At 39.5% G+C, this 18497-nt stretch overlaps 1 long non-coding RNA gene across 1 annotated transcript; it reads right to left on the bottom strand.

Moving 5' to 3' along the window:
- Window positions 1–10194: 10194 nt before the first annotated feature.
- LOC120438272 lies at window positions 10195–15876 on the bottom strand. Its single transcript, XR_005611756.1, has 3 exons — window positions 15624–15876; window positions 10699–10793; window positions 10195–10255 (listed from the first exon to the last, which is right to left on the bottom strand). It is a non-coding gene; the product is annotated as an uncharacterized LOC120438272 (long non-coding RNA).
- Window positions 15877–18497: the final 2621 nt, after the last annotated feature.

Here is an 18497-nt window from a genome sequence, read left to right as displayed (position 1 = left end):
GATTCATCTGTTTTAGAAAGCATTCTGTATATTTTGGAAAGTAATTTGGGGGTTTTAAGAGTAAGAAATTGTACCACACTTGGTGGTGTTTGTAGTTCAACTTGACCCGGTTTAAATTTCTATTTTACTATGGATTTAATTTGTTGATATTCTAACAAATTAAACTCCACAGTGGGTTTAAATCTGGGACTCTCCACCATTTGACCTTAGAACTGAAGAAGCTTCTCGGATGAGAGGTGAAACATATTTGTTAAATTTAAGACTAAAGAGAGAAGTCATCTGTATCTCTTAATTGAAATGACACCAAACTGTATTCAAAACTGAGCCACATTTATGGAGGTCCACAATTATTTTCCTGGTGTTTTGATTGATATCTCTTTACTTTCCTATGTGGCGTGCCTTATATGCATCCACAGGTCTGCCACCAATTTACTCATATGGACTCTACCAACCAATCAGAAGCTTCTTAAGCTCAGAATGGAATCGTCTGGAGTTTTCTTATTAATTAACAATAAACTTAGTGTACATGTACTCCTAAATTTGATGAAAGTGATAAAAAATAGGCAGCTCTGGCTCTCTTTATTCTGACATTTAACTAATTCAAAAGATATTTCAATATTTATTTACCTAATGCCGGGCTCACACTGTGCGATTTTTTCAGTCGCGCGATTCAGCTCCTGCTCAAACTGTACGATTGACTCACAGGGATTATAAGTTCATAGGTCACGATGCAGGGTCTCACACTATACAGCCCGATGCTCTGATGCGACCTGAGTGCTCAAACTGTGCGTTCATAAAATGAAGGTTATAACAGAAATTCTGTCGCTCGCTCTCCCTCTCTGTCTTTCACTCACACAGACACGCACACCACCACCATCAACTTTATGAAAAACATTGATCAGGCAGCTGTGATTGAGCAGCAGTGTAAATCCAACTATTTTCACGGTTGTTGTGGTCCTGATAATTTTTCTGAGGCCACATCGAAAAGGCTCGGATGAGCTTGCCAAAGTTCTACAAGTTGTGCCTCCATCGCTTGTGTCCAGATCACACGCTGCACTGCTGTGCTGCTCCGTCTTTTTTGCTGACATTTGTGTTTACCAACCAATCAGAAGCTTCTTCAGCTCAGAATGGAATCATCTGGAGTTTTCTTATTAATTAACAATAAACTTAGTGTATATGTACTCCTAAATTTGATGAAAGTGATTAAAATAGACAGCTCTCTCTCAATTCTGACATTTAACTAATTCAAAATATATTTTAATATTTATTTACCTAAAACAAAACAAGTTTACTCTAAATTCATGTGTAACAGTGAAATTTTGTTTCATGTTTTTTCCCTAAAGTGTATGCAAACATCCGGTTTCAACTGTGAACTGCTGTGTATTGAAATTCCTCTTGTTTTGCATAGAAATATACTGAACAACATACAAAGCATAATATATAAAATAACATCTACCTGAGTTTTTTCTTTGAAAAAAGCCCCTTATGTCCATTGTTGTGTTCATCAGTAAATAACTGAAGCAGATTTAGAGTGCTTTGCTTAGCCGTGGAGGGTAACAACTGAAAATATGAAATAAACACACATGTAACCTAAGACTCTCTAAAAAAAAACATTGTTGTTCGGCTTTTCTTTTCGCCATTTGTTGATTCACTCGAAGTGCAAATAATGTAATATGGGTCAAGTGATGAGTTTGATACCAATCTTTTGTGATGCACCATCATATTTAAATTATTTGTACAGTCCGAATGATTTGCTTTGGTACCTGGTCAAACTTAAGCTCTCCTCTGTCTGCAGCAAACTCGCAGGCAGCAGCTTCTCTCCCCTCGCTCACATGCATAAGTGCTTTTCTAATTCGGCCCAAAATTCAGGCTCTGCAGGATGTGGACAGTGGCGTGTCTAGAAATATTTTGTTGGGGGGGGGCAGGTAGGGGCACAGATTTGGAGAAGGGTGGCAGATGTAATTGGCAGATAATGTTAAAAAAAATTCTACCAACCGTTAACCATAATTCAATAACCCTATAAACCTAATAACCAAATGCGCTTTTAACTCTTATTAGAATGAGGTTTTAACCACTACGGTGCAAAGTTTTTAGATACTGCATTGATAAAGTACAAGAGATACAATCAGTGCTTTGTCAGTGTTTATTCAGCATTCAAGGACAGCAATATTTGCATAGTATTTTTACTGACATATAGTGCACATATGTTTTGGGCAAAAACATTTTTGAATATTAAAATACGAACATTTTTAACATACAATTGGCAAATTAGCCAATGCAAAACTTTATCTGCCTATTAAAAAAAGAAGATAATCTTCTCACAAACTGGTGTTTGATTTTGAAACAGGAAAAAAGTGGGGAAACAACTGAAAAGACTAACATTTGAATGAAACCTGAAAGCAAGTAAATACTTTCTATGCTGCCTTATGGTAAACTTTGCTAATACTGATGTATAAAGAACAACACTGGCTCATGATGAAATACAGTCAGCTGCCACGGTGACACTGCCAGTATTAACCTGCAGGGCTGGACTGGGACAAAAAATTGGGCATTTTGACTAGAGACCGGCCCACCAGGTATTAAAGCCATAAAGCCTTTGAATGAAAACAAACGCTGTTGTGACAGTGATGTACACTGTCTTTTTGGTATATGTATGATTTCTATACATTTTACATCATATAAAAACTTTGTTTGCAAGATTCAGATAATTATTTAATAAAAGCTAGATATTTTAAATGAGAATAAGAAAGAAAAGTATTTCTTTGTGCCCCCCTTTCCCTGTTAATGCCCTACCTGGCCCCCTGGCAAAACTTTGCTAGACCCGCCCCTGCACAGTTACCAGCTGTCAGCTACTTAGAAACAGATCCTGGTGTTATTTGTCTCTCAGAAACAGTTCATAACTTCCCTTCAACTCATTCATGTCACCTAAAAGGTAAACCTGTTTCTCCATCACCTGTTCAGCTCTGATGATTCAGTATGGACATCTCCTGGTTTCATCTTCATGTTTCCCTCTCACTACATATCCAAACCGACCAACATCTTTACAGCTGTGGCTCCAGCAAACATCAGCTGATACTAGAAATTAATATTAAATAAATTCTAACAACAGCTGATCAAGCTTAAACATGCTGCTGTTGTTTAACACGACATCGGCGGGTTTCCTCTTTCTGGCGCAAAGTGGGCGATAAACAAACAAGAAAGAAAAGCCGATCAGCTGATCATTGATCAGTTTCATGATTGAAGTAGCAACAGGAGAGGGAGGGGAGAGAATGAGAGAAGAAGAAGCGGCTGTGCAGCATAACGACACAGAATAACTCCAGCTTTGTGTCTTTTTTTCATTCTAGCTGAAGTACAGGACAAACTGCGTCTCTTCTCAGCTCAATACCAAACGCGTAATATTTTTTCTGAATGCGGGACGATTCCATTTTTTAAAGAGCCGTTGGCAACTCTACTAACTAAACTTATGAATAAAATAAAGTTCAACATCAGTAACATCATTAACAAATTTCCCACGTGTGGGACTAATAAAGGTTATCTTATCTTATCTTATCATAGAGCTCAGTTACAGAGTTATTGTAACTGACTGTAAAAAGTCAGCACAATGAAAAACTCCACCTAAACTTGGTTTATATCTGACCCAGATAGACTGCAGGTCATAACTTCTTACCTGAAGTTCAGTTCACCTGATACTCGGACTGACGGCTGCCTCGGGTCTCTCCTCCTCCTGCCTCCCCTTCCCTCATCCACCTCCTGGCCGCTGTGGAAGCTCCACCATAGCCACCATCAAACTGAGTTATTTTTACACATTGGCCAGCATCTGGCCAAACCACCACCTCTCATTGTTCATGTCGTTACAAAAAAAAAAAGTAATCAGCCCACCGGGCAAATACCCATGTATGCTCGATGGCCAGTCCAGCTATGTTAAACTGTTAATCTTTTGCTGAAGCCGATGCAGCATTCACTTATACTCGGATATTTGAGCTTCACTGTGAAAACATAATCGTACATTTGATATGTCATTGAATTTTACTGTTTTAGCTTCGGGGTGGCACATGGGGTGGCCAGTCTGGTTGGGGGGGTGGCCTGTGCCCCCCCAGGCCACCCCGCTGGACACGCCACAGGATGTGGAAACCCTTCTACCCTCTCCAATCTTAGCAGAGGTTTACAAGTTTGTGGACAAGGCTCAGAAGGCCCAACGCTCTAAAGGAAAAGAAAGACAACGCAGGAAATTTCACACCTTGCTTTCAAAAACACACTCCTCATTCTGAACCTACACAACTCAGAGTAAAAAACACACCTGAAGACGGTCAGGAGAAATGGGTAAAGAACTTTTCAGACTGGAATCTCACTGAACCTGAAAAGAGAGTATTAGCCAAAGGACTCAATGTTGTCATTTCTCCCCAACAGTTGCCCATAGTGGAAGACATCACAGCCACAGAAACCGCCATACGGTTTAATAAATTATCACAGACAGAAGCAGAGCAAATTAGGATGAAAGTCTCAGCCACCCTCTCCAGTGCCAAAGTCCCTCCGTCCAACCTCACAATACAAGACAACAAGGTCGTCGTTTCCCTGAGCAAAGACCACAACATCACTATTTTACCAGCTGATAAGGGAAGATGCACCGATGTCCTAAACACTACAGATTACCACACAAAGATCACTACTCTCCTCAGTGACAACAATACCTATGGAGCCTTAAAGCGAGACCCCACAAGTAGCTACAAAAAGAAAGTTATAGCTTGCCTTCAGGACCTTGAACAGGACTAAATGATTGACCGCCTTCCATATCACCGCCTTTACCCAGGGGATGCGATACCCTGCATTTACGGACTTCCTAAAATCCACAAGTAAGGTGTACCACTCAGGCCCATAGTCAGTAGCATAAACTGAGACACTTCTAACATTGCAAAACACCTTGCTACCATCCTTGCACGTCCCCACACCACATCAGGAACTCCACCGACTTTACCGACAAGGTCCAGAAACTTACCCTAGATCCAGATGAAACCATGCTGTCCTTTGATGTAGTCTCTCTCTTCACTTGCATACCCACCACGGAGGCCGTGGAGACTGTCAGAAAACAACTACAAGAAGATAGCTCCTTAGATGACAGGACCAACTTCACACCCAATCAGATCTGCACACTGTTAGACCTCTGCCTTACCACAACATACTTCAAATACAACGAAGGCTTCTACAGACAAAAACATGGCTGTGCCATGGGCTCCCCCGTGTCACCTATGGTAGCCAACCTTTACATGGAGGAAGTGGAAAGGACATATGTGGATAAAAACATCAAGTTCACCAGGGAAGACACAAAGGATAACTGTTTGCCTTTCCTGGACTGCGCTGTGCACATTGAAGAGAATGGCAACCTCAACATCGAAGTTTACTGGAAGCCCACACACGGACCAGTACCTCCTCTTCGACTCCCATCACCGTGTGGAACACAAACTTGGAGTAATTAGGACCCTACACCACCGGACAGAACATGTTCTCTCTAAGCCTCAAGGAAAAAAGAAGGAACATGGTAAATGGTAAATGGCCTGCATTTGTATAGCGCTTTACTCAGTCCTAAGGACCCCAAAGCGCTTTACACTACATTCAGTCATTCACCCATTCACGCACACATTCACACACTTGGTGATGGCAAGCTACGTTGTAACTACAGCTGCCCTGGGGCACACTGACAGAGGCGAGGCTGCCGGACACTGGCGCCACCAGGCCCTCTGACCACCACCAGTAGGCAAACATGGGGTTAGTATCTTGCCCAAGGATATTTGGCATGCAGCCAGGAGGCAGCCTGGGATCGAACCACCGACCTTCTGATTAGTGTCTCTGCCACCTGAGCCACAGCCACCCCATGTAAAGGAACATGTTTTTCCTTTACACACACATGTAAAGGAAGAACTTGCATGCATGCTACCCTTTAGGGCTAAGCCCCGGGTGTTTTCAAATGTCTGCCTCTGCCTCTCCTCCGCGCACAATGTGCTTTGAGGTAGCAGCCAAGAAAGGTGTAGTTTGTGTCTGTGAACACCCGTGTGTACACCTCTGTGGATAAGCATCAATTTCCCTCTAAGCTGCGCATGTGAACAATTGCGCACTGCTGGCACAGTCTCTGCGCACAGAAAATCTGCGTTGCGCACAAAAAAAATCTAACCTGAATTGAAATTAAAATTAATAGTTTAACAATTCTGTTTTTGCAGTGTTAGTCAGAAAGTGACTGGCTGCTCCCGTATGGGATTAGAACGATGCCACCTTATCCCATAGTTCAGCCAATAATGCATATATACGTAGCCAATCAACGTCGTTGACAGGCTATGACAGCGTCCTTATGTGCCGACACCGTTGTTTGAGCTGGCAAAGCGGCGTGGCTGATGTGGAGTGAAGCCACGTTAATGACAACGTGTACAACCATTGGAGATGTGAGCAGGACAGACGGAACAATTGACGGAAAAAGTGTGGACTTTATAGCAGTTTTTAAATTGTGTTGATAGGCCACGTAAAACCAGAGTTATGATAAAAATATTTGCAATGTTTGGTTTTCTCTTGATCGCTGTTTATATTGTTTGTTGTTTATATAAGAAAAACGCTCGAAAGCACTCTCCACCTGTAAGCAAAAACAAAACCAACCCCCACCCTTTCCTATTGGTCGAAAAAAGTACCATGTCGACCAATCAAAAAATGATATGGCAATGTGGCATCTAGTTGTTAAGAAACGGGGGCGAAGTTTTAGGAGTGACGGCGGTGTTTAGAGATGTGAGAGATTTGAGACGTTTAGCGCAAATCTTGTGTAGTTAAGTGTGTAGAGTAGTCAATAGTTTTGTTGTGTGTGTCAGAACAATGAGGCGGCTGCTGAATGTTACAGGTGTTACAGCAGTGATACATCTCCTGTTGTCAGGCCTGCAGGTATCAGGCTGTTGTTCTCCTTTATCTCATAGTGGACAGAAATTATTTTTCGGAGTGGCACAAATGATTTGTGTCACATCAGATTTGATGCAGAACAGCTGATTGTTCTGTAAATAGTCTGAAATGTTTATTTAAAAAAAACGCCTCAACAGTATCAGGATTTCATAATGCAAACTTCAAATTAACAAGAAAACAGCTGCAGAACATGTGGATCAAAATGAATTCATTAAAAAAACAACATGTGGACTTCAAGGATACAGTAAATACACTAAAGTGAAAGGAGGAGCCAAAAAGCTGTTAGAATAGAATTTGAATTAACAAAAGGGTCCTTATGTGTGCTGCTGTTTTTAACATTTCTTTAAAATGAATACATTAAAAAAAAAGTTAATTTAGGAAAAACTAAGAAAGTTCAAATGAAATAAATTTATATATATCCATATCAGTAGATTTGATACAATATGAGTTTGGTAAAACAGACTTTAATAATACAGTAACAAGTAAAACTACTAAACACTACTGTGTCCAAAGGGAACAAAGATTAAAATGTAACAGGGATAACATTTCAGAGAATTAAAATCCCTCAAAGGAAAAAACATAAACTTGATATACATATCTATACATGCAGCTTCCTAAATGTAACATTCAGGATTATTCACTGCAAGTCAGAGCTACCTCATCAGATCCAAGTGTGACATCAGCTGACACTCTTTACAGGAGATTCCATCTGAACTCTGTGGAGCCTGATCTCAAGGTTTTGAAGTCTGACCCTGAAACCAGAAGAGGATCTTTCTCTCTCTTCAGATTCATTGTGATCCAGTGATTTCAGTCCTGCATGATCAGGCTGATGTTTGACAGAGCAGATAATGAAGTGAATGTTTTTGAACATTGGTAACAGTGAAACAGTTTATTTACAGTGTGGAATCGTTTGTGTTCGGAGTATGAACTGACATTCCTGAAGCTCTTGTCACACTGGTCAGAGCTGAAGTTAACTTCCATGTGTGTACGTTCATGTTTGTTACGATGACCTGATTGTGAGAAGCTTTTGTCACAGTGTCTGCACTTGTATGGTGTCTCTCCTGTGTGGATTTGCTTATTCTTGTTCTTTAAGCTCACGTGCAGTGGTGAAGGATGACCCACACTGGTCACAGATGTGCTTTTTCTCCACACTGTGGAAGAGTTTTAACGTACTTGGTGTGTGGAAACCTCTCCCATATTCTTTGCAGTACTTAATTTTGTCTGCAGTGTGTCTACGTTGACGTGGTTTAAGGTCCCGTTGATGATTGGAGGTTTTTCCACAAAGATCACAGAGAAACGTTTTCTCACCACCACAGTGACGACAGGGTTGAGAAGTGGATCTATGTGTGTCGCTCTGCTTCTAAACAATGACAGCGTAAGTGATCTCTGCAATGTCCAATTACGTTTTATTGTTTAAATTATAACACTCAGCTTACCGAGCGAGAGTGACTCTTCATTTTTCCAAACTGTTCATTCGGTATAATGCCATAAGTTTAGTGATCAGACTTGTTACAAACAATCAGGTTAAAATTACAAGATAAAAAATCAATACGTCCTCACAGTAACTGCACTTCTAGAGTTACTTTCTGGTGTGGATCTGTTGGTGTCTTTTCAGGTAATGTGGAGATTTAAAAGTCTTCTCACACAGGTCACATTTATAAGGTCTCTCCTCAGAGTGGCTAAACATGTGTAGTTTTAATTGTGCATCTGTTGTAAACAGTTTTCCACACCGATCACAGTAGGAAACATCATTTCCAGTGTGAATCCGTAGGTGAATATTACGGTACCTTTTTCCACTGAAAGTTTTTCCACAAATGTCGCAGCTGTACGCCTTAATTCCAGAGTGGGTAACTAGATGCTTCTGTAAGTTTCGACTTTGAGCAAAAGCTTTACCACACAAGTCACAGCTGTAAGATTTAACTCCACTGTGGATGAGTTGGTGGATTTTTAAGTGTCGAGCCCGGGTAAATGACTTTCCACACAAATCACAGCTGTAAGGTTTAAATCCACTGTGGATGAGTTGGTGCTTTTTGAGGTCTCCAGCCCAGGCAAAAGACTTTCCACACAAGTCACAGCTGTAAGGTTTAAATCCACTGTGGATGAGTTGGTGTTTTTTTAAGTCTCCAGCCCGGGTAAAAGACTTTCCACACTCATCACAGCTGTAAGGTTTAACTCCACTGTGGATGAGTTGGTGTGTTTTTAAGCCTTCAGCCCGGACAAAAGACTTTCCACACAACTCACAGCTGTAAGGTTTAACTTCACTGTGGATGAGTTGGTGTGTTTTTAAGCTTCCAGCCTGGGTAAAAGACTTTCCACACAAGTCACAGCTGTAAGGTTTAACTTCACTGTGGATGAGTTGGTGTTTTTTTAAGCCTTCAGCCCGGGCAAAAGACTTTCCACACAAGTCACAGCTGTAAGGTTTAACTTCACTGTGGATGAGTTGGTGTTTTTTTAAGCCTTCAGCCTGGGTAAAACACTTTCCACACAAGTCACAACTGTAAGGTTTAAATACACTGTGGATGAGTTGGTGTCTTTTTAGGTTTTCTGCCCGGGTAAACCACTTTCCACACAAGTCACAGCTGTACGCTTTAACTCCACTGTGGATGAGTTGGTGTGATTTTAAGTTTCCAGCCTGCACAAAAGATTTTCCACAGAACTCACAGCTGTAAGGTTTAACTCCACTGTGGATGAGTTGGTGTTTTAATAAGTTTCCAGCCTGGGTAAAAGACTTTCCACACTCATCACAGTTGTAAGGTTTAAATCCACTGTGCATGATTCTGTGTGTTTTTAAGTTTCCCGCCTGCACAAAAGATTTTCCACACAAGTCACAGCTGTAAAGTTTAACTCCACTGTGGATGAGTTGGTGTTTCTTTAAGTGTCCAGCCTCGACAAAAGACTTTCCACACAACTCACAGCTGTACGGTTTAACTCCACTGTGGATGAGTTGGTGCTTTTTTAAGCTTTGAGCAAGGGTAAAAGACTTTCCACACAAGTCACAGCTGTAAGATTTAACTCCACTGTGGATGAGTTGGTGCTTTTTTAAGCTTTGAGCAAGGGCAAAAGACTTTCCACACAAGTCACAGCTGTAAGGTTTAACTCCACTGTGGATGACTTGGTGTCTTTTTAAGTCTCCAGCCTGGATAAAAGACTTTCCACAGAACTCACAGCTGTACGCTTTAACTCCACTGTGGATGACTTGGTGTGTTTTTAAGTTTTCTGCCCGGGTAAAACACTTTCCACACTCATCACAGCTGTACGTTTTCTCTCCCTTTCTTCTGTGAGGTTTGTCGGCCTCCTGAGAGCGCTGACTTCTCCCTCCATGTTGGTCCTGCAGTGACAGAGATACAAACAGAGGCAGTGAGTGAAATGCAGTCATGGAACATACTGAAACTCCCTCCATCACTGGAATCAAACACGTCAACAAACACATTGTTGGTGTGTTACCACCACCTTCTGGTGATAGTATCACATTACAATGATGTGACACAATGAGAGGTATAATTAAAATGACATTAGGAAATATTGATCAGTGGAGAAAATCTTTTATTTCATAAAAACATTTTGAGTTCAACTGATGATCTTGTTGTTTCAATGTGTGTACATAAAAGATGATCTTTGTATTTTCTGTGGTTTCTCATTTTGAATGTAGATTCTGTATACATATGGAGGAGCCCAGGATGGAAAAGATAAAGCTGCTGTTAATGGGTTTTTAAAAACCAAGCAGCTGAACACACAGCTTCAATAACAGTGTAACTGTGATATTTTTCTCACCTTTTGTGTTGAAGACATTGTTTCCTCTGTAGTGGCTGAGCTGAGTCCAAATGACTGAAATTGTTCCTCTGGTGCTCCAACAGACTGTTCTGCTCCTGTTACTCAGCAAAAAAAAAAAAAAAATTGTTATATTAAATTATGTTGTTATATTTTGTTATATTAAATATATAAAAAAATATATTTGATATATATATGTATATATAAATCTTATAATACAAAAACCAACTAGTCACAGTTCAACTTGTAACTATTTAAAATTTCAGCTTTTTCCTTTTAAACAAATTTAAAATGAAACAACAGAAAACACTGCAAACCACAACACAATTAAATATAAATGAAAATATGAAAAAAAGAAGCTTCATATTCTCTGTAATATGGGCCTGCATGAATAAACTTTCTGAATCCTTTATCATCTGCAACTGAAAATAGTTCATAGTTACACCTGCAGGGCTCGCGAAATCGCTAGCCCGATGTCCCGGGGCTAGCGATTTTTCCAGTTGGGCTACCAAAATCTATCTCAGCCCTGCCCGTTGGGCTATCATAGGAAGAAAAAATATATGTCAGTGCTTTTGCATTCTTTTGAAAATGTAGCTGAGCAATTATTTCAATTTCAATTTTATTTCTATAGCACATTTAAAAGTCTCGAGTACATCAAAGTGCTTCACAGACGAGCCGCATTTGTGGGTTACAGCAATAAAAGAGCAGGAATTACAATTGTCAGCAAAAGAAATACAGTTATAGAATGGTGACATGACAACAAGTATGAACCGGGGAAAAGTTAAAAACTAAGTTTTTTGGAAGGCAAGCGCTTAAACAGATGGGTTTTTAACCGTGATATGAAGGATTGGATGGATTCCGACGCACGGACATCAAACGGCAAGTTTTGGTGCGGCAAAAGCAAAAGCACGATCCCCCCTAGTCTTCCGACGAGACATTGGTTGCATTAAGAGCCCCTGGTTAGAGGATCTGAGTGCTCCCGTGGGGATGTATAGATCAAGGAGGTCGATCAAGTAACTGGGTGCCAGGTTATTTAAAATTTTAAAAGTGTATAAAAGAATTTTAAAAACGATATGGTATTTGACAGGAAGCCAATGAAGGTTGGCGAGGGTGGGTGTGACATGGTCATGTCTTCTGGTGCCGCTTAAAAGGCGTGCTGCGGCGTTCTGGACTAATTGCAGGCGTTGGATGAGGGAAAGTTGGAGGCCTAAATAAAGAGAATTACAGTAGTCCAATCTTGAAGTTACGAGAGCATGAATGAGCTTTTCAAGGTCATTGTGTCGTAAGTAGGGCATTGCCTTAGAAATTTGGCACAGTTGATAGAAGCTGGTTTTCACCACTGCAGCCACTTCCTTATCTAATTTGAGGAAACTATCCAGCACTACTCCAAGGTTTCTGACAGTAAACGATAGATGACTGGCATAGGATCCTAAGGTCTCCGATAGCTGTTTCAAGGGCATGTGACTGTCAAAGATGATAATTTCTGTTTTGTTTTCATTAAGGGTGAGGGAGTTGTGCAGTAGCCAGTCTCTAACATCACACAGGCATTTGAGCAACAGCAATAGCGGGGACTGGAGATTAGTGGTGCAACGGATCACGGTTGATCCGAAATCCGAACCGATCCCACTCCATGGTTCGGTACGCACGTGATCCGAAGATTCGAAAAAGAAAAAAAAGTATGCGTATGGTGCGGTCAGTCTGTGAAGCGGTAGTTATGGTCAGTGCTAGCGGTCCAAGTAGCGGAGCAGAGGAGTTTGCGGACTGGGCAGCCCTTTACTGCCCTAACTACTGTTGCTCTAAATACAAATGGGTGGAGCTCCAGCGCTACGGAAAGCCACGTGACCGTGACTGCTCATTATATCACAGCGGAGTGGTAGATACAAAGCCCTGCATTGCCCTATATAGATTACATTAGATTAGATGAAACTTTATTCATCCCTCGGGTGGGTTCAAACTGAAATTCAGTTTCCAGTAGCACAGCACCGACAGAAGTTGCAGAATGTGAGCAGAAATACACCATGTTTACACATTTATAAATACAGAGAATACAAAAGGGATAAATAGAATAAATAGGAATAAGAATACAAGGGAACGGCACATTTCAAGTATTGTGAGTCTATTACACCGTTGGATATTAACAAAAACTATTGCACAGTGAAAAGGCACTACAGCTACTTGTTCCCCCCTCCTCTGTCCCCGTTTCCCTTCCAGCGAGGAGTTAAACAGTTTGATGGCGTGTGGGAAAAAGGACTTTTTAAGTCTGCTGGTCCTTGACTTTGGGAGAAGCAACCTGTCACTGAACAGACTTCTCTGGTTGTTTATGGCCGTGTGCAAAGGATGCAGAGGCTGCCCAGCTTGATCCATAATGTCCATATTGCACCTTAATTTGTTTTTATATAAGTGCGTGGAATGAGTCTTCAGTTGAATGTTTTTTTAATAGACAAAAAATACTTAAATAAGTAAACGGTGAGTAGAACTTTTGTCTTTTTTTTTCTATTTTTGCTGATCCAAAAATTGATCCGATCCGTGACTTTAAAACCGTGATCCGAAATGAACTCTGCTGATCGCAGAGGTGGAGGGCTAGTCACAGTTTTTGAAAATAAATTCTGTGTGCGACCGCTTCCCCCTGCCATATTCTCTAGCTTTGAGGTGCAACTACTTGAGCTTCTCTGCTCCTCGCCGACTCTCTGTGCGGTGGTATATGGTCCACCAAAATTCAATAAGGATTTTATCATCGAGTTCGCTGACTTTCTAGGAAATCATTTTGTAAGCTATGACTGTATTCTTATCACTGGTGATTTTAATATCCATGTTTGCTGTGAGTTGGACCCACTGGTCAAGGACTTTCTTGCCCTTATAGACTCTTTTAACCTTACTCTTCTTAGAACAACTGTAATCCACATAATTTCCTTAGGGATTAATAAAGTACTCTTATTCTGATTGTTTCAGGATGACCTGCCATTATCCAATGACACATGTGCTTACCTGTTTCTTTTGCTCGTTTCTCCTCCTCTTCTTTTATATTTTTTCTAAACTGAGCACCTGATGGCTTTGAGCTTTTCTTGTCCATCTTCCATTGGTTTTAATTTTGCACTCCAGTTTTGTGCCCAAATCATTTTGCACATCATTAGAATAAAAGTTATTGGCCATGTTTGCATAGCCCTTTTTAAAATGATGCTTTCATGACATGATATTGTATGCTGGGTGGAGGTCACGGCTATCCAGGCTGACAATTGGGACATTAAATGTCACCTCTCCGGTGGGGAGGGAGCCTGAGATTGTCTAAATTGGAGTCTGTTCTATACCAAATGCAGAAAAAAAAAAGTTTTAAGAAAGCAATTAAGTTCATGTTTCATAAAATATGATTGTTTGCTTGCAGGACAACAGGAGAGATGAGTTCTCCGTCACAGATGGTCGCCTGCAGGTTTAAGCTCACTGCATCTCCAACCCACATCCACTGCCACTGTACTGAAGGGAAGTTAAAGACTTTCTTCTGGACCTACATTTGGATCATCTCGATCCATGACAGTCATTCAGGCAGTAATGCCTGGACTGGAAACAAGCATCCTTAAAATGTTACAACATTCCAGCTCATGTGTTGGAATGAAAAACAAATGTGTTGTTTAAATTAGAGACTGCACTTGTGACAGAACAATAAATATTTTTATTTTGATTATATAAGTACTGTAAGTACAAAACAAACTTGTGGTAGGCCTAAACTTATTTTCAGAATAATTACATCTGAGACTTTGTTTCATTGTAAGATTATAACAGTGATGGCAATATAATTGTTTGTTGTTCAGCAGAACAGTGTCCAGTATGTTGGCTGTTATACTTTGTTGTGTTTGAAAATAAAAGTTGGGCTGATTTTAACATCATTACAAAAAGTGTTGTTAATTATTTTTAATCATATTCACGTTACCACAAATTGTTTTTTCATTTAGTTGAACTTGAAATGTTTGTCAGTAGGTAAACAATTAGTATTGTACAGTCAGAAATATCAAGTTATTCTTAATACTGCAGACTTGCAATGTATAAGTTGTCCTAACAGTCATCTTTAGTAAGCTCTACTTAGTTTTTTTTTGGCAACGAGTTTACGTATTTTCTTTGAGTTCTGGGAACTAACAAGCCTGTCCAGCATACTCAAAATGAGTAAGTTGCCCTAACTTGGTCATCTTAAGTTAACTTGATCCATTTTTTTGACTTCTGGGAACTAATTAGATTTTACAATGCACACTCATATTTATAATCATATGGTTCTTGGAGTGAGTGCATACACTCATGAAGTTTTTAGTAACTTCAGGTCACTGCAACAAGCCCAGGTATACAGTTTACCGACGGATTGGTACAGGACCTTGAAATGCACCGTGTAGAACGAAAGAACATCGTAGGAACAAAGGTAAGTTTACTAGTATCACAATTCGTCGTCATAAATACACATTCGTTTACCGTTTATTAATAGGACCTTTAACCTCAACGGTTAAAGGAGCAAAGGAGCATAGCGCGACAATTTCTGTTCAGCGCCAGACTTGCTTGTAACCTATATCACCAATTATGTTATGAAAAATGACGTATTAACTACTACAAAACACTGACCTTTGTGGAAATGCTTGGAGCAGACTAACATGTGAGCTGGAGTGTTCTTGGCTTGCAGTTAATAATACAACAGCTTCTTGCCGTTTTTTGTGTTTCTTTTTATTGCTCTGTAACTGATTTCAATTGAAAGCCTGCGTGCGCTAGTACCGCTTGCCACGCGTTCTCAGAATGCTTGAATGGTGTGACATTTTAGCAACCGCCATATTATAATATTGCAAGCAATCACAAACTCTACAGTCTCTCTAACTTCAGTGTATACTAAGCAATCTATTATTCTCACCAGAGAAACTCAACATAAACTAAAACCACATTAAAGTTAGCTCCGTGCTTACCTTTAGATGAGCCCACGAATGAGAGAACTCTGTGATTAAGCTAGAAGCCTTTCCAAACACAATTAACAGATCAGGAAGCTGAGACCCACGTGGTTCGTGATGATCTCAGCTACAATCCAAGAGACAACGGTGGGTAGATCGATGCAGATATCGATTAAAAAGTAGGTAGTTGTATATCATCCTGTAAGTTCACTACTTTACTCCCGTTTCACGAAAAAGCAGCTCTCTCTGCTCGACTCCTCTCCTGCGCACACTTTGCTCCGCCCCCTTTACCCAGCTCTGCAGCGATTTGTTGCTGTGCGGTCACGTGACTCAGCTGCACAACGTAATCACGTGGTGTGTTATTTTAAAACTAGAGGCCCTTTCTCAATGGCTGAAATGCGAGACTTAAATGGACACAAACATACAAATGTAGTACATTTTGTACTTTAGTACGTATTCCTACAGCTTAATGTACTTATTATTATGTAATTATTTGTCTCCAGTGTGTAGTTATCTTGTCTTTGTATCGAAATTATCAGAAAAGACTGTATAACATAGTTTTCATTTTATCCATGTCAGTAAATGAACTCATCATGAAGTGTTGCTTGCTCTTGGTAGCTACAAAGTGTGGAGTATTAAACTAAAATATGATACAAGTTAGAAAAAAATAAATCCTTTTGGGATTGAGTTAAACTTATCACACTGCTAAAGCATCAAAATTTGTTCATAATAGTTTTTGGTAGCAAAAAATGTGTTCATTTCTAACAAAAACAAGAGCACCTTGGATAACAACCACATAGACTAGCAATATATCTAATCTTGTGATCAATTAGACAAGAAGACCAAGTAGGCTAAAGTGTAAAATCATAGTTTGTTTCTTGAGCCTATAATTTTGTTATTGTGGAATAGATTAAAGCAATCCCATGTTTGACAAAGAACGATTTCTTTTCTTAAAAATCACAGCACGTGTATGACATTATAGAATGAGTAGTTAAATAACTTTCAGCGGTGTCATTAGACATGTTCATGTTTAAAGATGTATAGAATGTAACAGAGAGGATAATGTTTTGTACAAATGAGAATGGTTTACTGGTGTCTTTCAAAATACACCATACTCAAAAACAGGTTGTATTTTGCATATAATAACAGGATAAAACAGTGGTGGAGCGGGGGTTGCTTAAGCCCGGGTTGTTTTTTCAGAAGCCCGGGATCTTTTGGAGTGTAATTTTGTCATAGTTAGATGCCTGGCTGACAACTTTAAAAAACAAAAAACTACACACAAAATTCGAAGCACATAGCGCACATTGTGGGAATTTACGACTGTGCGTAAATCCCCTCTACTATTGGTATGATCCGAGCTCAGGCACTAAGCGACGGAGCGAGGGGGCGGGGGGAGCTCCTGTCTGCTAGTGCCAGGCAGACAGAGGAGAGCTTAAGTTCGACCAGGTACCAAAGCAAATCATTTGTACTGTATAAATAATTTAAATATGACGGTTTATCACGAAAGATTGATATCAAACTGATCACTTGACCCATATTACGGTACTTGCTCTTCAAGTGAATCAACAAATGGTGAAATGAAAAGCCGAACAACAACAATGCTGTTTCTTTAGAGAGTCTTAGCTTACATGTGTTTATTTCATATTTTCAGTTGTTACCAGTTTCAGTAATGTATTGATATACAAGAATGGACATAAGGAGCTTCTTTCAAAGAAAAAGCTCTGGTAGATGTTATTTTATATATTATGCTTTGTATGTTGTTCAGTATATTTCTATGCAAAACAAGAGGAATTTCAGCAGTATATTCACAGTTTAAACCAGCTATTTACATACACATTATGGAAAACACAAGAACATTTTTTTTTACTGTACAACATCAATTTAGAGTAAACTTGTTTTGTTTTGGATAAATAAATATTGAAATATCTTTTGAATTAGTTAAATGTCAGAATAAAGAGAGACAGAGCTGTCTATTTTTTATCACTTTCATCAAATTTAGGAGTACATATACACTAAGTTTATTGTTAATTAATAAGAAAACTCCAGATGATTCCATTCTGAGCTGAAGAAGCTTCTGATAGGTTAGTAGAGTCCATGTGAGTAAATTGGTGGCACACCTGTGGATGCATATAAGGCAAAACACAGAGCCTGTTTCTTTGACATGGGAAAATCAAGAGATGTCAACCAAAACACCAGGAACAGAATTGTGGAGCTCCATAAGTGTGGCTCAATTTTGAATACAATTTGGTGCCATTTGCAATTAAGAAATACAGACAATTTCTCTCTTTACTCTTAAAGTTAACAAATATGTTTTTTATATTTATCAATCTAAAAAAATAAACATTTAGTCTGATTTGATGTTACAATTAAAAAAGTGTTTGTGTTTTGATCTGAAGAGTATGTAAATATCTGGTTTCCATTGTATACAGGTATTTGATGATTGTCAGCACAAAGAGAGAGAGCGAGAGGAACAGAGAGGGAGATGGAGAATGAGGACAGAACAGAGATGGAACAAGAGCAGGTGAGACACACATGTTAGTTAAATGGTTGTTTACCAAAAGTATCACTGTATCATAGGTACTCATGTATCTCGTACCTAGTGTTTCTTTTTAGGTTTGTTATTTCTCAATTTCTATATTTATTAAGTTATGCAGGCTTGTTTGCACAACAAGGCTAAATAATTATATAAACTTTTCTAAATAGTGTACTTTGGTAGAATTAAAAAATAAGTGTAGTGCAGGTCTATGATGATTTTTAGTGCTATTGTCATCTAGTTCTGATTCTAGATCTGTCTTGGTTAAGTCCTAAGTAGTCCTGATTTTGATTTAAGATAAGATAAGATAAGATAAGATAAGATAAGATAAGATAACCTTTATTAGTCCCACGTGTGGG

Source organism: Oreochromis aureus, linkage group 3, assembly GCF_013358895.1.
Source record: "Oreochromis aureus strain Israel breed Guangdong linkage group 3, ZZ_aureus, whole genome shotgun sequence".
NCBI lineage: Eukaryota > Metazoa > Chordata > Actinopteri > Cichliformes > Cichlidae > Oreochromis > Oreochromis aureus.
Note: the sequence above shows the minus strand (reverse complement) of the source record. Positions and strands in the feature narration are given on the sequence as shown.